At 47.4% G+C, this 21,006-nt stretch overlaps 2 protein-coding genes across 2 annotated transcripts in view; both read left to right on the plus strand.

Moving 5' to 3' along the window:
• POR (cytochrome p450 oxidoreductase) overlaps positions 1-21,006 on the plus strand; it is a 438,013-nt gene that overhangs the window by 354,757 nt on the left and 62,250 nt on the right. The gene's annotated exons all lie outside the window — the stretch shown is intronic.
• Positions 1-21,006, plus strand: part of TMEM120A (transmembrane protein 120A) — a 72,067-nt gene that overhangs the window by 5,939 nt on the left and 45,122 nt on the right. The window lies entirely within an intron of this gene.

The raw sequence follows: 21,006 nt of genomic DNA on the forward strand, positions 1-21,006 counted from the left end.
GCTCGTAGGTGTCACACGGGACGACGTCGCCAACGAAGCCAGATGTGCTTCACGAAAACCGTGACCCCGACGACCTATCGCACGATAGATCGCCTTGTGTGATGCCCGCATTACTCCAGTCGGGGATTTCTGTAAGGCTATGTGCGCACGTTGCGTACTGGCCCTGCAGAAATTTCTGCAGCGATTTAAAGAGCACACATGCGCTTCAAATCGCTGCAGAAACAAAAGACGATTTCATACGCTCTGCATGTAGCCCCTCCCAGCCCCTCCCATAGACAGAGCAGGGACTTCATGCAGAGCGCACGAAAGAAGTGTCATGTCACTTCTTAGAACACGCGCTTCTGGCAGCAGCCGAAGTGCTGCGCTCTAATACGCCACGTCCACACGTCTCCTGCATTATCTCCATAGATTGTGCTGGGGATGCAGGACGCATGCAGTTACGCTGCGGTGCAGATCGCAGCGTAACTGCATGCAATTACGCAACGTGCGCACATAGCCTTAGACTCTGGTCTGGTGCACAGTGGACTTTATCATGGAGTATCAATGGACTGGAGGTCACAGCAGCTTGTTCGAATCAAGAGAGGCAGTAGACTGTAGATGACCGTGCGTGAAGCAGCACTTGTGGAGATGCTGCATAGTGTGTCGCCTCAATGAGAAAAAGTAGGTTGATTTCAGCACCAAAAAATTCAAGCTTTTTTAGAACATTAAAGCTAAATCCATATTAACAATAAAAAACTTCATAGGAACTTGATGAAAAAGCTAAAGATAGGGGGACCTTACACGATCCGTACGTGTTAGGCTAAGACCGCACTTTGTGTTCTCCTACTTGCAGTTCTAAACGCACGTTTTGGGCTTAATTGATTTGACCAAAGTTGCCTTTTTCAGAATGTTAGCGCTGAAAACGCATGCGTATTTACCGCGTTTTTGATGCGTTTTCAGCGCCTTTTACATGCTTTTTTACCTGCGTTTTGACAGGTACATTTTGAACATCAAGACACTGCTAAATAAAGTTTAATCTGTCAAACACAATGAAAAAAAGAGTAAAAAAAGGAACGCATATAGATTTTTAGAAATAATTAAGAAAATAGAAATATTGACTAAAATTATAGCGGTAATATACTATTTATTGCAAAAATAGCAATTATAATTTTTTTAAATTTAATTGTGTGTGTGTGTGTGTGTGTGTGTGTGTGTGTGTGTGTAGGGACATAAGAAATCATTATTTTAATGTCCAAAATGCATGTTTTCTGCAGATAAAAAGCAGGTAAAACGCAGGAATTTGAAGGAATCTTTGCCATTTCTCATTGACTTCCATGTTAACAAAACTGACCGAAAATGTCAAACACAATTGACATGCTGCTTCTTTGAACGCATGGTTTTTGCCACAAAATGTGCAAATTAAACGCAGCGTTTAGAAACGCAAAGTGGGGTCTAGAAATCCCCATTTTTCCATTGACTTTGCTGTGAAATCAAAACTCATGCCTTTTGGCATGAAAAAGGTGCTTCTCAAAACTGACCTAAAAAGCACCTGAAACGCAGGTAAAAACGCAAAGTGCCTTCTTACCCTTAGGCTATGTGCCCACGTGTGCGCTCTGCACCGCAGCTAAAAGGTGCGCTTCAGAGTGCAGCTGAAAAGCTCCTTTCTGAAGCGCATGGTGCCGGCAGAGAACGTGCGCTCTGCATGCTGCCTCTCCCTATAGACAGCATGCAAACCGCACGAAAGAAGTGACATGTCACTTCTTAGAACGCGCGCTTCGGGCAGCAGCCGAATCGCTGCGTTCTAATATGCCACGTGCGCATGGCTGCTGCACAATCTCCATAGACTGTGCAGGGGACGCAGGACGCATGCAGTTACGCTGCAGTGCAGATCGCTGCGTAACTGCATGAAAACACGCAACGTGGGCACATAGCCTTAGTCCTTATTCATAGGTAACATAAGAGTGAATGGTTATGGAATATATACTAGATCAGAGTCTCAGAAATGACATATTATAGGCACTATAGGCACCTTATATTGTATCTATACTTGTGGATTCTGGCAATGAGGATCCCTGTACCAACCCTGGAACACGTGGACTCTGTTTAAACATAGTGGTGAGTTGATAGACTGTGCCCACGTGGCGTTTTTCATGTTTTTCCTTGCTTATTTTAATCAAAAGTAAGGAAAAAGCATCCCAACAAAGTCTAAGAGAATCCTGACTTGCTGTGCCCATGTTGCTTCTTTACCTGCCACAGATTTTGTTGCTGAAAAACGAAGCAGAATGTCAATTGTTTCTGCGTTTGTTCCCTGCGTTTTTATAATCCCCCTGCAATGCTTTATAAGGGATTATATCGCAGCACATCGCCTCACACACCATGCATACATAATGGTGTGTGAGGCTATCCATAGCTCAGTAACCCGGGGTGGTCATGGTGACGACCCAGGGTTACTATAGCAGCGATCTGGTCCCTAGGATCACATTACAGGGACCCAATTGCCAGGGAAAGATAAGTGATTCCTCTCCCTGCCTTCTGAATGCGCTGATCGCAGCATTCAGGGGGTTAAACTGACAGGAGTGGCGCAATCACAGATCTGGTCAGTGAGAGCCAGATCCTGGCTGTAAAATCAGCTGGAGACCCAGCAGCGATTGCAAGGGTACAGCACCTGAACACCCACGATTGCCAAGACAAAAAAAGCACAAAAAGAAACAGGAAAAACGCAAAAAAAATAAATTGTGTTTTGTTTTTTTTTTGTTTTTTTTTTTTTTTTTCCAGTTGCTTTTTTCCTGCCAAAACATGCTTTTTTTTTGTGTGCAGGAAAGAATCACACAAAAAGCATCTTGGGCACATAGCCTTACACTTTTTTTTTTTTTTTTTTTCCTTTTCTTCTTTTGTCCATTAGATGAGACTCTGGACACACAAGGAAGGGCTAGAGCAGAGGTCCAGAGCCACATTTAGCTTTGAGAGAGGGTCCGGCCCCCCTCACTTTAGTGACACACAGAGCCCTTATTACTGTATAATGACAGCCAAAGCTTTTCTACAGAAATCACACCGAGGCAGTATACAAAGATCAACAGGAATCTCAAAAAGTCACCATCTGGAGACCTGCTCTTCATGGTTTGCTAGACCTGGTGCTAATGCACCAAGCTGATAGTTGTGAGCCACATAGCTATATGTGGCTCCCGAGCTACAGGTTTGGGACCCCTAGTCTAGAGCAAGGGTGTCCAACCTTTTAGCGTCTCTGGGCCACGTCAGAGGAAGAAGTCTTTTGCCTCACATTAAATACACAAACAAATGTCTGGGCTTAATTTTAGTGATTTCTACCACTACATATAAGCAAAAAAGTCCTCACATAATAATCATTATTATGCCGAAGCCCATGCAGAATTTCTCTCAAACTATTTGAGCAGGTTCCAAGATTGTGATCACTAATGTAGAAAATGGAAAATAAGGCGCTATACTGAGGCTGGTGTATACGTCGCATAGGGTACACTTGAATTTGCTCTATTCATATCACGTAGGATACACGGAGACTGCTGTATACATGCATGTATAAGATATGAGGCTGCTGTATTCACATCACATAGGATGCACTGAGACCTCTCTACAAGATACCCTACATTGACAGTTCTCTTATATAGACTCGCCAAGATCCTGGAAATGCAGAGTTATGGTGCTACAGAGCTGGATAGGAGGGTATATCACACTACCTCCGCCCGCAAGGAATGTCCTGACATTGGCCAATGTCTGACCTAATCCAGTCTTGTGTGTGTTGTCAGCGTTCACTACAGAGCGCTGTGGGCACGCACAGTTCTCTGTACAAAAATATCAAGGCCTGCAGCTCTAAAAATTGTGATGGTGACCTACTATACAATTAAGCAATGCTGCTTACTGAATCTGTGTGGAGCTGCATTAACATACATCCTGGACCACATTTGGGCCATAGGATGGACATCCCTGGCCTAGAGAATATCATGGAGAGCAGAATGAGAGCTGACCAACGATAGGCAATCTTGTCTCACCCAGCAGGTATAGTACCAAGAAATCCAAGCAAACTTGGTTGAGTACCACTGGATGTTACAAATGTGGTCTGCAGCGATGTGGTCTTTGTATATTTATGCTCAACAACCGCTTTTTCACTAGCTCTAACAATGAAATAATTAAAATTAAATCTTTCATGAACTGTTCCTCATCCCATGTCATATACAAGGCATCCTGCACAACCTGTGATAAGCTACATCGGATGTACGTCGAGGTCTCTCAGGACCAGGATATCTGAACATATAAGATCAGCTTCATCAGTTTTGAATACAACCATCCCAAATATGGGCAAAAGACGATCCTTGTCGGGACTTACCAAGCATTTTCTGGACTTACAGGGAGCAGATTTTTCTTCTTTAACAATAACCAGTATCGAACATATTCCTAGACACCCCCCCCCCCCCCCAGAGTTTATCTTTATTGAGCAACATATACATGATATAATACGCACACATTTTTACCCATATTTATTCAGGGAGTCTAAAATATATACAGATGAAAAGTTTCTACACAAATATTAGTATTCTGCGTCTCATACATAGAATTAATATTGTTCACTCCAGAACACACCAATTCATACAACTATACAATAGTTCTTACCACATACTATCTATTCAAACATATAATCAATAAAACAATTTCGATGACAAACACATATATGTAGGACTAGCTCCTCGAAATTATGGGACCATTCCTTCACATCCCTTTAACAATCTGCCATCATTGCTATCTATATATATAATTGCCTTATTCTGTCTGTCTGTGTTGCTCCAAAATTGTGTCACCGTGACAGTGTCGTTAGAGTGACAACTGTCGGATTGGCTGCTGGGCTCGACCTGGCCCCGCCCCCCCACGGATTGGCCGCTCGCCTCTGTCTTGCCCCGCCCCCCGCATGGATTAGCCGCTTGCCCCGGCCCTCCGCATGCATCGCCCGCTCCAGCGTACACCGGCTCCCTGTACACATGTGGCACGCTCGGCCCCGCTGGGATCGTGACCGAGCCGGTGTACGCTGGTAACCATGATACACATCGCTTAACTATAGGAAGCGCTTCCCTTAGTTACCCGATGTGTATCATGGTTACCAGCGTACACCAGCTCCCGGTACATATGTGCAGGGAGCCGGCATACGCTGACACCTCGCCCGCTCAGCCCCGCCCCCGGCACACGTTGCCACGCTCGGACCCGCCCCCGGCGGCCCCAGCATGGGGGATGGAACACGATGGGAGGTGCGCAGCATGGGGGATGGAGCACGATGAGGGGTGCGCAGCATTGGGGATGGAGCACGATGAGGGGTGCGCAGTATGGGGGATGGAGCACGATGAGGGGTGCGCAGCTTGATGGATGGAGCACGATGAGGGGTGCGCAGCATGGGGGATGGAGCACGATGAGGGGTGCGCAGCTTGGGGGATGGAGCACGATGGGGGGTGCGCAGCATGGGGGATGGAGCACGATGGGGGGTGCGCAGCATGGGGGATGGAGCACGATGGGGGGTGCGCAGCATGGGGGATGGAGCACGATGGGGGGTGCGCAGCATGGGGGATGGAGCACGATGGGGGGTGCGCCGCATGGGGGATGGAGCACGATGGGGGGTGCGCAGCATGGGGGATGGAGCACGATGGGGGGTGCGCAGTATGGGGGATGGAGCACGATGGGGGGTGCGCAGCATGGGAGATGGACCACGATGGGGGGTGCGCAGCATGGGGGATGGAGCACGATGGGGGGTGCGCAGCATGGGGAATGGAGCACGATGGGGGGTGCGCAGCATGGGGGATGGAGCACGATGGGGGGTGCGCACCATGGGGGATGGAGCACGATGGGGGGTGCGCACCATGGGGGATGGAGCACGATGGGGGGTGCGCACCATGGGGGATGGAGCACGATGAGGGGTGCGCAGCATTGGGGATGGAGCACGATGAGGGGTGCGCAGTATGGGGGATGGAGCACGATGAGGGGTGCGCAGCTTGATGGATGGAGCACGATGAGGGGTGCGCAGCATGGGGGATGGAGCACGATGAGGGGTGCGCAGCTTGGGGGATGGAGCACGATGGGGGGGTGCGCAGCATGGGGGATGGAGCACGATGGGGGGTGCGCAGCATGGGGGATGGAGCACGATGGGGGGTGCGCAGCATGGGGGATGGAGCACGATGGGGGGTGCGCAGCATGGGGGATGGAGCACGATGGGGGGTGCGCCGCATGGGGGATGGAGCACGATGGGGGGTGCGCAGCATGGGGGATGGAGCACGATGGGGGGTGCGCAGTATGGGGGATGGAGCACGATGGGGGGTGCGCAGCATGGGAGATGGACCACGATGGGGGGTGCGCAGCATGGGGGATGGAGCACGATGGGGGGTGCGCAGCATGGGGAATGGAGCACGATGGGGGGTGCGCAGCATGGGGGATGGAGCACGATGGGGGGTGCGCACCATGGGGGATGGAGCACGATGGGGGTGCACACCTCCCCCCAAAACACACACACCGCCGCACCGCACAACACACCACATACACACTGGGAACCACAAACACCGCCCTACACACACAGACAACGCCGCACACACACAACACCCAACACACAAACACCGCGGCATACATAAATATATGCACATACCGCGCAATACACACACTGCACAAAACATACCTCCCCCCCAAAACACACACACGCACTCCACACCCATACAAACCGCGCAACACACACAGTACCACACACACAGAATGCTTATATAATATAAACACAAAATCATACATTAACTACACAATACGTAAATTCTAGAATACCCGATGCGTTAGGATCGGGCCACCTTCTAGTTTATATATAATTGCTATTTTCATATATTTCTAAATTTATATGCAATAATCTATCATGCAAACATTATTATAGATATATCTTGACATATATATACTCCTATTTCATATATCATAATTATGTCATTAGAAATAGAGTATTCATATTCAGCAAAATTAATTTTTATCTTTTTTCTAATCTTTCTCGATTTTTAATGTGTTTTCAGAACATATGAAGATACAAAATACATGGAAATAATAATCTATCAATTACATATAAATAAATAAATCGACATAAATATAAAAACATTACATTTACTTATAACAAATACAATTTTTTTTTCATTTTTGGATTTACATACATCCACTCCCCTCTATTTCCCTTTTATCCTATCCCCTCTCCCTTATTTAAGTTCATCAAACTTACAATTATTTTTTTTTATATCTCTCATATTGTTCATATCTCACATTTTTTTCTTACATATTTTTTCATAATCATTAATTTTTCATATTTTCCACTTTTTCATATGGCTTTTTTTCCCTCTAGGGGAGGCCAATACCTGACATATTTTCTATAATCAGATATACATATCATAGCATGAGACTTTCATTATCGCACACATTTTTTCCCTTCATCTAATTAACATATGCAGAACACACACCCTTGCATGGCTAATTCCTGAACCGTTTCATCTCCTCATCCAGGTCAGTAACCACTATATAAGTCCATCGGTTCCTACACATAGGCTACTTATGATTAAGGACTGTTTTGGTTTTTTTTGCTTTTAATTCTATGGAGCCCGAAATGCATTAAGCACTATGTACTACACCTTCCATTATGGTCTTCATATAATATTTATTAATCATGTATCAATAAAGAAACCTTATTTTTATCATATTTTTGGAAACGGTGCTGGGTCCATTTTCCCGTTTCTCCATTGTCATCTGGCCTAGCACCCCATCACTCTCTCCTTCTTAGTCAAATAGCCCTTCCACAGCCTGGAGGTGTGTTTGGGGTCATTGTCCTGTTGAAAAATAAATGATGGTCCAACTAAACGCAAACCGGATAGAATAGCATGCCGCTGCAAGATACTGTGGTAGCCATGCTGGTTCAGTATGCCTTCAATTTTGAATAAATCCCCAACAGTGTCAGCAGCAAAGCACCCCCACACCATCACACCTCCTCCTCCATGCTTCACGGTGGGAACCAGCCATTTAGAGTCCATCCGTTCACCGTTTCTACAAAGACACAGTGGTTGGATCCAAAGATCTCAAATTTGGACTCATCAGACCAAAGCACAGATTTCCACTGGTCTAATGTCCATTCCTTGTGTTCTTTAGCCCAAACAAGTCTCTTCTGCTTGTTGCCTGTCCTTAGCAGTGGTTTCCTAGCAGCTATTTCACCATGAAGGCCTGCTGCAAAGTCTCCTCTTAACAGTTGTTCTAGAGATGAGAAGGTGTGTCCAAACTTGGTCTGTACTGTATGTGTATATGATTATATTATATTATTTATTTTTAAGAAGGATCTTTAGCTAGCCAGAAGCAGGAACTTCTGTTTAGCTGGAATGTGAAGTGGCCCATAGAGAAGTAGGGGAAAACCTGTTTGAAATTTTGCATAATTTTCTACAGAGTCCGTCTATGGGTCTTTGGCCTCATGTAAATGTTGAAATAATAGGAACACATAGAAATATTTAGAATTATTGCATAATAATTGTTTTTACCTGTATTAATATAAATGAAAAGCAATATAACCTTTGCATGGTTGATAAACTTTAGCACTTCCAGCAATGTTTTACAGCAAGGATTTAGCTGTGTCTCGTACATGACATGTGGAAGAAGGTGCTCTGATCAGATGAGACCAAAGTAGAACTTTTTGGACTTAATGCAAAACGCTATGTGTGGCAGAAAACTACCGTAATTTTCGGATTATAAGACGCACTTTTCTTCCCAAAAATTTGGGTGGAAAATGAGGGGTGCGTCTTAAAATCCGAATGTAGTTTACCAGGGGGTGGTGGAGAATGGTCACAGGAGGCAGGATAGTGCTGTGCGCTGACCTCTCTTCGGCGCTGCTCTGTGCGATGGGTGGCAAGCGGCGAGGCTCTGTGTGGTGGGCGGCAAGGTACGAACCATTCTGAAGATGTCAGCGGTAAGGGATTCAAATAATGGCGCCCAGAGTCTGCTTATGTGCAGATGGAGCTTTCGTCTCAAGCTCTCATCTGCGCATGCACTGCCGACATCTTCAGAATGGCCAGTGCCGTGCCGGTCCAACACAGAGCAGCGCCGGCCGGGCCAGCACAGAGCAGCGCCGTAGCCCGGAAGTGAGTATCTGGGCCCTCCTGCACTGCCCACAGCACCGCTGCACTCCAGCACTGCCCCTGCTTTCTCTGACCCTGCTCCACCACCGCTGCCGCTCCACCTCCCCGGTAAGACCTCACCGGATTATAAAATTGACCCTATATTATTATTATTATTATTATTATTATTATTATTATTATTATTATTATTATTATTATTATTATTATTTTTTTTTTACCTTTATCTCTAAATTTGGGGTACATCTTATTATCTGGTGAGTCTTATAAAATGAAAAATATGGTAATTGCACGTAACCCTGAAAACACCATGGTGTTGGCAGCATCATGCTGTGGGGATGCTTTTCTTCAGTAGGGACAAGGAAGCTGATCAGAGTTGATGGATATAATTAAGGGGACTCCTGATTAATAGAGCTAAGGGAAATCCTGGAGAAAAATTTGTTAGAGGCTGCAAAAGACTTGAGACCGGGGAGTAGGTTCAGCTTCCAGCAGGACAACGATCCTAAATATACTGCCAGAGCTACAATGGATGGTTTAGATCACAGCATATTTGTGTGTGAATGGTGCAGTCACAGTCCAGACCTAAATACCACTCAGAATCTGTGGCAAGACTTGAATATTGCTGTTCAGACGCCTACATCCAATGTTGTTGAGCTATAGCTATTCTGTCAAGAAGAATTTTCAAAAATGTCATCCTCTAGATGTGGAAAGCTGGAAGAGACAGATCGCAAAAGACTTGCAACAGTAATTGCAGCAAAAGATGATCCTACGCAGTATTGACTTAAGGTGGCTGAATACAAATGTGTCCCAATTCTAAATATTTGGAAAAGTGTGTCCTTTACACTTCACAAATACTCACTAATTTGTCTTGTTATATTGCTTAAAATCACAATAAAATACATTTAAGTCTGTGGGCTTAATGTGAAAAAATGTGGAAAATTTCACGGAGTATGAACACTTTTTCAAGGCACTATAGCTGTAAATAGTATTGTGAACTTTAATCTATGTGGCATTCAGACAGCTAGGAATCTGGGATATTCATGAGCTGCAGCTCCCCAACACATTGTGCCGATTGACCTCTTACTTCCCGTACGTTGTACAGCCACAGGGGGCGGCTTAGTCTACACATGAGTATCACTGACTACTTGCTGCTCAAGGCTAGCGAGGTGCTGTGAGGATAAGGCTGGAGGTACATGGCGATTTGTGTCGCATGAGAGCAATTCTCTGACATGTCATATGCAGCTTGTCTGCAGTTTGCTGTATCATGACTATTTTACAGATATAATTTTTGCTGTACAAAATGTCCAAATAGCAAATTTAGCTGTTTGCGACTTGCATTGGAGTCTTTGGGAAGTAATTCAGGTACTTCTTGAAACCAATGACAGAAAATTCAACACCGTTGGAAGCATTTACCACTCTCTGGTCATCGCAGGTCGCAGTATAACATCATAGAATACGAAACCACAATTTCAATGTCCTGCTTCACGCCGCACTGTAGCCTAAGGCCAGGGCCACACGGGAACTAATGCGATCCTTGCATGACACTTGGCTCACGCTGGCAGCACAGCAGGAGCCGAGTGTCATGCGAGTGTCACTGTGACTGAGGTCCGATCATGCGGGGGGTGGGCCGGCTCTGAGAAAGGGAGGGCTGGAGCTGCGGAGGGGAGGGATTTATCTCACTCTCTCCTCCGTAGCCGGCTATTGCCATTCTCACACTGTACTCGTGGTACACCGGTGTACTGCGAGTGCAGTGCGATCTTTCTCTCCCCCCCCCCCTATACTTGGGTGCGAGAGAGACTCTCATTACAATCGCACCATGCTGCGATTGTTTTCTCGGTCCGATTGGGGACGAGAAAATAATAGCTCAAGAGTGCTGACACACAGGCTAATATTGGTCTGAGTGGAATGTGATAAAACATCACATTCCATGCGTTCTGATTTTTATGCCGTGTGTCTTAGGCCTAATCCTATAAGTTTGACCTCATCACACTACAACTGCTCTGTTCCTGTCACAGAGGGCAGCATCAAGTACTCTACAGGTTCCTTCTTTTCAGTAGTTTTGCTTTTTTGTGTGTGTGTTTGGTAGGCTTGTCTGACTTCTGAGACACAGTATTGAAAACGTCACCAATTTTCTAAGCTATTACGTTTCTAAAGATGCCATTGACATGAATTTCTCACCAGATGTCCGGAACAACCTACCAATTCACACTTGCATAAATCAAACCATAGATGTTCATACATTTAGTGATGTGTAATAAAAAAATTACACAGGGGAAAACTATTGAACATGTGTACTGAAATTTTAATACTTCATACAAAAGCCTTTGTTGGTAATGACCGCTTCAAGATACCTCCTGTATGGAGAATCTAGTTGTATGCTTTGCTCAGATGTGATTTTGGACCGCTCCCCACCCCCCTACAAACACGCTCATATTCCTAATAGGTTCCAATGGCTCCCTCTATAAACTCAGCTTCAGTTCCTTACATATATTTTCTATTAGATTTAGGTCAGGTGATTGGCTGGGCCATTCACTGAAATCAATTGAGAGTTTCCTTGGCTGTGTGTTTGGGATCATTGTCTTACTGAAATGTCCACCCTCATTTAATCTTCATTATCCTGCTAGTTGGCAGTAGATTTTTATCAAGAATGTCACAGTACATTTGTTGATTCAGCCTTCCTTCAACTACATGAAATTTTGCTAGTGTCGTTAGTTTGATGAGCCCTACCACTTAAATGGTAAAGAACAAACTAGGAGAGGTGCAGTTCCTGTAATTTACAGGACCTTAGTCAGACTAAAAGACCTAAATCTAACCCTGATTTATCCATGCATCACCTCGGAGGTTGGCACCCTAAGATAATGCAATGGTGCCCACACTCAACGTCTGCTGACCCTGAATTACATTAACTGTACCCTCCACTATAAAGTGTAAGACCAAACAACAATAAACATAAATGACATACACACACAGGCAGAGAGTGCGACACAGTGCATGTAAACACAGTCGTACAGGGAAGATGGAAGAAACGCAAAAGATTTACTCAATCTATGGAATCCCCCCCAAATCCCAAAAGTAACAAAGTATCCTGGGAATGGAAACTCAGCAAGCCACAGGAAAAAGCAAGAGTATTATTCTTTGAAGTAATCCTTAACTGAAAAGCTGGGACTCCAAACATCCATCGCTCCAGTACTATAACCAGCAATAAAGACGTGTGCATGGTGCATATAAATAGCCCCTCCAAAGATATGAATGGGCAAACAAAACGAGGAAGTGAACACTTGAATGGAAGTTAAACAGAAGAGTAAAGGCTACTTTACACACTGCGATATCGGTAGCGATATCGCTAGTGTGGGTACCCACCCCCATCTGTTGCGCGACACGAGCAAATCGCTGCCCGTGGCGCACAACATCGCCCAGAGCAGTCACACATACTTACCTGCCTAGCGACGTCGCTGTGACCGGTGAACCGCCTCCTTTCTAAGGGGGCGGTCCGTGCGGCGTCACAGCAGCGTCACTGAACCGCCGCCCAATAGCAGCGGAGATGAGCGGGACGTAACATCCCGCCCACCTTCCTTCCTTCCTTCCTTCCGCATTGCGGCCGGGAGGCAGGTAAGGAGAGCTTCATCGTTCCTGTGGCATGACACGTACCGATATGTGCTGCCGCAGGAACGAGGAACAACTTCGTTACTGCTGCAGTAACGATAATCGAGAATGGACCCCCCATGTCACCAATGAGCGATTTTGCACGTTTTTGCAACGATGCAAAATCGCTCATAGGTGTCACGCAACGGCATCGCTAATGCGGCCGGATGTGCGTCACGAATTCTGTGACCCCAACGAGATCGCATTAGCGATGTCGTAGTGTGTAAAGCCCCCTCAAGGCAAAGTAAAGACAAAAGAACTATCAGCACTTGGACAGAGGCATAACAGGCTGTGATCTAACAGAGAGAGAAACTGACCACACACAGGTCTGGTGAAATGTTTATTCCACTTCCAGATTAGCCCCCCCCCTTCCCCCAACAGTGTTCACTTGAGCCTTCAATAGTTTAAAAGTTTTTTAACCAGTGCCATCAGTATGATTTGTAACGATAAGGTTACGAAGGTCTTGAGACAGCTCAACAGTTTTAACTATCATGAGATGTTTCTTGTGTTGCACCTTATTATTGAGACACCTTTTTTATAGGCCATCAGTTGCACCATTTGATATTATTATTCCTTAAGTGACATGAATTTAGTTACTGATAGATTTCAGCTGATGGCATGACTTTCCATGGCTTTTTGCACCTCTTTCTGAATGTGTTCAATACTTTTTCTCAGTGTAATTTCTCATTATTAGGCTGGGGCCACACGGGCACTACTGCGATCCACTTGCATGAGACTCGGCTCGTGCTGGCAGTACAGCAGAGCCGAGTGTCATGCCTGTGTCTTTGCAACTGAGGTCCGTTTGTGCGAGCAGACCTCAGCTGCGGGGGGCGGGCCGGCACTCAGGAGGGGAGGGAGGGATTTCTCCCTCTCTCTCCTGCGTAGCCGGCTATAGCCATTCTCGCACTGCACTAGCGGTACACCGGTGTACCGCGAGTGCAGTGCGATTTTTCTCTCGCCCCATTCACTTGAATGGGTGCGAGAGAAAGAGACTCAGCTTACAATCACAGCATGCTGCGATTGTTTTCTCAGTCCGATTAGGGCTGAGAAAATAATCGCCCATGTGTGCTGACACACAGGCTAGAATTGGTCCGAGGGGAATGCGATGTTTTATCGCACTCCACTCGCACTGTTTTTCTCGCCGTGTGGCTTAGCCCTTACACATAACAAAATTATTATTATTATAATTAATAATAATAATTAATATTATTTATTACCAAATATATGAACATCTAAGGTTTCATTTCTTTGCCTCTGTGAATTGGATGGGTTGTTACCAATATCTGTTGAGAAATTCATGTCAATAGCACCTTTAGGCTATGTGCACATAGTGTGGTTTTATTGTGGGGTTTTTTTTTGTGTTTTTGAGTGCAGCTTTGTGACAAAACTGCATGCCTATCCTTATGCCAGCAAAGTCAATGAGAATCCAAAAGTGCTGTGCACATGCTGCTTTTTTCGCTTGCACATTTGCAGCAGAAAAACTGCAGCATTTAAATTCTTTTGACGTTTTTGGAAGCATTTTTCCACCCCAAATGTATTAAAAAAAAAAAAAAAAAGCAGGAAAAAAACATTTTATATTTTTTTTTTTGCCAGGAGATGCAGATTTGAAGCAGAAATTTCTGCAACCAAATACTCCGTGTGTGCATATAGCCTTAAAAATATACCGGTATTTACTTAGAAATTTTGTGAAGTGTTTAATATTTATTTCATATTTCTTTGTCGCTCCATTGGGAGACCCAGACAATTGGGGTGTATAGGCTATGCCTCCGGAGGCCGCACAAAGTATTACACAAGTGTTAAGCCCCTCCCCTTCTGCCTATACACTCCCCGTGCTCCCACGGGCTCCTCAGTTTTTTGCTTTGTGCGAAGGAGGTCAGACACGCACGCACAGCTCCACAGATTGGTCAGCAGCAGCTGCTGACCATGTCGGATGGAAGATAAGTGGGCCCATATAGAGCCCCCAGCATGCTCCCTTCTCACCCCACTCTTGTCGGTGGTGTTGTAAGGTTGAGGTATCCATTGCGGGTACGGAGGCTGGAGCCCACATGCTGTTTTCCTTCCCCATCCCCCTCAGGGCTCTGGGTGAAGTGGGATCCTATCGGTCTCCAGGCACTGAGACCGTGCTTCATCCACAACTCCTGTGGAGCCTGCTGGATAGGAGCCGGGTATCTTTCAGGGACATGGCCCTGCTACTTGGAGGTACTCTGTATACCTGTGGGGACAGCGCACAGCAACACTCCAGCTTTGCTGGGTGTGCTAGTGCACCGGGGACCACGGCGCTGACCGGGTTAATATGTGCCATTACACACTCAGCGTTGCTGAGTGTGTTTATGTATAGGGACTGCCGCACTGACCGCCGCGGCCATGGAAACACTGCGGTGCGGCTGGGACTTGTAGTGCGCCGGGGACTTTCACGCCGGCCGCGCTTTTACGGCGGCCGCGTTTATTACTAGAGTCCCCGGCTTTTTGCGGCCTAGTTTCCTTTCCTCCCGCCCACAGCCCTGACAGGCAGGGGAAGGGCGGGACGCTGCACAGAACGAGCAGCACTGAGGGCTGGAGCATGCTTTGCATACTCCACCCCTCTCACTGTGCACAGTGCGGGCACCAGTTCCCGCTCTTTCTGGGTCACGCCCACGGCTCCCTCCTCTCCTCAGGACGCCGGCAGCCATTCCCGTCAGCTCCTCGGACGCTGCAGAGGGGGACAAAGTCTGGGAGACCCAGGCAGGGACTCTGGTGGCCTCACAACCGCTTTAGGCGGGTGGTAAGCAGCACCTGTGGTGCTAGCCCCATTGTGCAGTAGTGTAACATTATATGTTTATGGTATATATGTTTTACACTGTATGGTGCACAGTTGATTTCTGGCTATATACCCTATTGTGTTACTCAGGGAAGATAATAGCATGGCGCCCACGAAAGGCAGGGGTGCCAAAACACAGGCTTATGTTGCCTGCGCCGCATGTACGACCCCGCTACCGGCAGGTTCCACTGACCCTCATTGTGTGCACTGTTCGGCCCCTGTGGCACCTACTCAGCCGGAGCCTCTGCTAAGAGGGGCCCAGGGGGAGCCACCTGCTAACCCTATTCAGGTGACGGGGACGGAGTTTGCAAAACTCTCTGAGACTATGGCTAAGATACTAGAAGCCTTGCAGTCCAGGCCGGTATCTCAGCACAGGGACTCTGTTGAATCTTTGTTCCCTGGCCCACCTCAGCTGGACCAACAATGTCCTCCCGGGGTATCTCATGGATCCCAGGCTGAGGGTTCTGACACAGACCCCAGCCCCAGACCGACTAAGCGAGCTCGCTTAGATTTTCCCTCGACATCATCATATTGTGCAGGGTCTCAGAGGGGGGAATCTCTGGTTGATGATGCGGAGACAGCTGATCAGGATTCTGATCCTGAGGCCGCTCTCAATCTTGATCCTCCGGACGGGGACGCCATAGTGAACGACCTTATTGCGTCCATCAATCGTATGTTGGATATTTCTCCTTCAGCTCCTCCGGTTGAGGAGTCAGCTTCTCAGCAGGAGAAATTCCGTTTCAGGTTTCCCAAGCGTACACAGTGTGTTTCTGGACCACTCTGATTTCAGAGAGGCAGTCCAGAATCACCATGCTTGTCCAGATGAGCGTTTTTCTAAGCGCCTTAAGGATACACGTTATCCTTTTCCCCCTGATGTGGTCAAAAGTTGGGCTCAGTGTCCCAAAGTGGATCCTCCAATCTCCAGACTGGCAGCTAGATCCATACTTGCAGTGGAAGATGGGGCTTCACTCAAAGATGCCACTGACAGGCAGATGGAACTCTGGTTGAAATCCATCTATGAAGCTATCTGCGCTTCTTTTGCTCCAGCGTTCGCAGCCGTATGGGCGCTACAAGCTATCTCAGCAGGTCAAGCGCAAATTGACACAGCCACACGCACGTCCGCGCCACAGGTGGCGTCCATAACCACTCAGACGTCGGCATTTGCGTCTTACGCTATTAATGCTGTCCTGGACTCTGCGAGCCGTACGGCGGTTGCAGCCGCCAATTCGGTGGTACTCCGCAGGGCCTTGTGGCTACGGGAATGGAAGGCAGATTCTGTTTCCAAAAAGCGCTTAACCAGTTTGCCAATTTCTGGCGACCGATTGTTTGGCGAGCGTTTGGATGAAATCATCAAACAATCCAAGGGAAAGGATACATCCTTACCCCAGCCCAAACCGAACATACCCCAACAGAGGAAGGGGCAGTCGAGGTTTCGGTCCTTTCGGGGCGCGGGCAGGTCCCAATTCTCCTCGTCCAAAAGGCCTCAGAAAGATCAAAGGAACTCTGATGCATGGCGGTCTAAGTCACGTCCTAAAAAGACCACCGGAGGTGCCGCTACCAAAGCGGCTTCCTCATGACTTTCGGCCTCCTCACTCCGCATCTTCGGTCGGTGGCAGGCTCTCCCGCTTTTGCGACGCCTGGCTGCCACGGGTAAAAGACCGTTGGGTGAGAGACATTCTGTCTCACGGTTACAAGATAGAGTTCACCTCTCGTCCCCCGACTCGATTCTTCAGGTCATCCCCGCCTCCCGAGCGAGCCGAGGCTCTTCTGCAGGCGCTGGGCACTCTGAAGGCAGAAGGAGTGGTGGTCCCTGTTCCTCTTCAGCAACAGGGCCACGGTTTTTACTCCAACTTGTTTGTGGTCCCAAAGAAGGACGGGTCTTTCCGTCCTGTCCTGGACCTGAAACTTCTCAACAAACACGTAACGACCAGGCGGTTCCGGATGGAATCCCTCCGCTCCGTCATCGCCTCAATGTCCCAAGGAGATTTCCTTGCATCGATTGATATCAAAGATGCTTATCTCCACGTACCGATTGCTCCAGAGCACCAGCGCTTCTTGCGCTTCGCCATAGAAAACGAACACCTTCAGTTCGTGGCACTGCCGTTCGGCCTGGCAACAGCCCCACGGGTTTTCACCAAGGTTATGGCTACTGTAGTAGCGGTCCTCCACTCTCAGGGTCACTCGGTGATCCCTTACTTGGACGATCTCCTGATCAAGGCACCCTCTCAAGAGGCATGCCAACACAGCCTCGACGCTACCCTGGAGAGTCTCCAGAGTTTCGGGTGGATCATCAATTTTCCAAAGTCAAATCTGACACCGGCCCAATCGCTGACATACCTTGGCATGGAGTTTCATACCCTCTCAGCGATAGTGAAGCTTCCGCTGATCAAGCAGCGGTCACTACAGACAGGGGTACAATCTCTCCTTCAAGGCCAGTCACACCCCTTGAGGCGCCTCATGCACTTCCTGGGGAAGATGGTGGCAGCAATGGAGGCAGTTCCTTTCGCGCAGTTTCACCTGCGTCCTCTTCAATGGGACATCCTACGCAAATGGGACAGGAAGCCGACGTCCCTCGACAGGAACGTCTCCCTCTCTCAGGCGACCAAAGCTTCCCTTCGGTGGTGGCTTCTTCCCACTTCATTATCGAAGGGGAAATCCTTCCTACCCCCATCCTGGGAGGTGGTCACGACGGACGCGAGTCTGTCAGGGTGGGGAGCGGTTTTTCTCCACCACAGGGCTCAGGGTACGTGGACCCAGCAAGAGTCCTCGCTTCAGATCAATGTTCTGGAAATACGGGCAGTGTATCTTGCCCTGAAAGCGTTCCAGCAGTGGCTGGAGGGCAAGCAGATCAGAATTCAGTCGGACAATTCCACAGCGGTGGCATACATCAACCACCAAGGCGGCACACGCAGTCGGCAAGCCTTCCAGGAAGTCCGGCGGATTTTGATGTGGGTGGAAGCCACGGCCTCCACCATCTCTGCAGTTCACATTCCAGGCGTGGAAAACTGGGAAGCAGATTATCTCAGTCGCCAGGGCATGGACGCAGGGGAATGGTCCCTTCACCCGGACGTGTTTCAGGAGATCTGTTGCCGCTGGGGGGTGCCGGACGTCGACCTCATGGCGTCCCGGCACAACAACAAGGTACCGACGTTCATGGCACGGTCTCAAGATCCCAGAGCTCTGGCGGCCAGGGTGGATAAAAATCTTGATTTTTTTTAAAAAAATCAGATTTTTTTGATTTAAATCATTTGATTTAAATCAGATTTTTTAATCAAGTTATACACAAGCAAAACTTTGTCTTTTTGCAAATCTAATTGTTTTACACAAATAAAAATATTAAAACAGTTGATTATGAAACCTAATAATTTTTATTTGCACTATTAAACACTCAGAATTGAACTACAGAGAGTAAGTACTTTTTAACAATAGCCTATCTCTAACGTTTGAAGTAAGCAAACATCTTCAGTGAATACATCAGTCCTTTAAGCCTACTGTTTATTTAGGACTTTTAATAGGAAAACCAGTTGTCCTGCTTTAGCAGTTCCTAAGCGGTTTCGGACTGTTGTGTGCACAAAACCAAATGAAGAAAACAATCTCTCTACTCCTGCGGATGAAGCCGATGCAGTCAGTAGCTGAGTAGCTAGATTTATTATCTTTGCTGGAAGAACAAGTGATTGCGACTTCCACCAGTACAGTGGTTTTAGTTCATTAACGACGTTATCTGCAAACATGTATTTTTGAAATGGTGCAGATTCACACTTCAATTTCAGCACAGTTGCCACAATGTCATGGTTAGTATTGGCGAGCCACTCCATTGCAGAGTTGATTTCCGCCTCAGATAATTTTTTCCCTCTGTAGATGGGATGCAAGATATTGGCTAAATAGTGTTCTTCTTTTAATGCTTGGTCCTTGCGGTGCTGTATTGCAACCTTTACATTGTTTGAGAGGTTCAAGAGATCTAGAGAACCTTCTAAATCTTTCCAAACTTCTGTGGCATCAGCTATGGTTGCAGTATCTTTCTGCATTTTAATCGTGATTTATATTAAAAAAAAACCTTTTGATTTAAATCAGTGATTTAAATCATGATTAAAATCATGATTTAAATCGATCCGATTTAAATAGAAAAAAATCTTTTGATTTAAATCGTGATTTAAATCATGATTTAAATCGGCGTGATTTAAATCAATCCACCCTGCTGGCGGCAGACGCCTTAGTTCAGGATTGGTCGCAGTTTCAGCTCCCTTATGTGTTTCCTCCGCTGGCACTGTTGCCCAGAGTGTTACGCAAGATCAGGGCCGACTGCCGCCGCGTCATCCTCGTCGCTCCAGACTGGCCGAGGCGGTCGTGGTACCCGGATCTGTGGCATCTCACGGTCGGCCAACCGTGGGCACTACCAGACCGACCAGACTTGCTATCTCAAGGGCCGTTTTTCCATCTGAATTCTGCGGCCCTCAACCTGACTGTGTGGCCATTGAGTCCTGGATCCTAGCGTCTTCAGGGTTATCTCAAGAGGTCATTGCCACTATGAGACAGGCTAGGAAACCAACGTCCGCCAAGATCTACCACGGGACGTGGAAAATTTTCCTGTCGTGGTGCTCTGCTCAGGGTTTTTCTCCCTGGCCTTTTGCCTTGCCCACTTTTCTGTCCTTCCTTCAATCTGGACTGGAAAAGGGTTTGTCGCTCGGCTCCCTTAAGGGACAAGTCTCAGCGCTCTCTGTGTTTTTCCAGAAGCGCCTAGCCAGACTTCCACAGGTACGCACGTTCCTGCAGGGGGTTTGTCACATCGTTCCTCCTTACAAGCGGCCGTTAGAACCCTGGGATCTGAACAGGGTGCTGCTGGTTCTTCAGAAACCACCATTCGAGCCAATGAGAGATATTTCTCTCTCACGCCTTTCGCAGAAAGTGGTTTTTCTAGTAGCAGTCACTTCACTTCGGAGAGTGTCTGAGCTAGCAGCGCTGTCATGCAAAGCCCCTTTCCTGGTTTTTCACCAGGACAAGGTGGTTCTGCGTCCGGTTCCGGAATTTCTCCCTAAGGTGGTATCCCCCTTTCATCTCAATCAGGATATCTCCTTACCTTCTTTTTGTCCTCATCCAGTTCACCAATGGGAAAAGGATTTGCACTTGTTAGATCTGGTGAGAGCACTCAGACGCTACATTTCTCGTACGGCGCCCCTGCGCCGCTTGGATGCACTCTTTGTCCTTGTCGCTGGCCAGCGTAAAGGGTCACAGGCTTCCAAATCAACCTTGGCTCGGTGGATCAAGGAGCCAATTCTCGAAGCCTACCGTTCGGCTGGGCTTCCGGTTCCCTCAGGGCTGAAGGCCCATTCTACCAGAGCCGTGGGCGCGTCCTGGGCTTTGAGGCACCAGGCTACGGCTCAGCAGGTGTGTCAGGCGGCTACCTGGTCGAGCCTGCACACTTTCACGAAACACTATCAGGTGCATACCTATGCTTCGGCG

The sequence above is a fragment of the Anomaloglossus baeobatrachus genome, chromosome 2, assembly GCF_048569485.1.
Source record: "Anomaloglossus baeobatrachus isolate aAnoBae1 chromosome 2, aAnoBae1.hap1, whole genome shotgun sequence".
Taxonomy (NCBI): Eukaryota; Metazoa; Chordata; class Amphibia; order Anura; family Aromobatidae; genus Anomaloglossus; species Anomaloglossus baeobatrachus.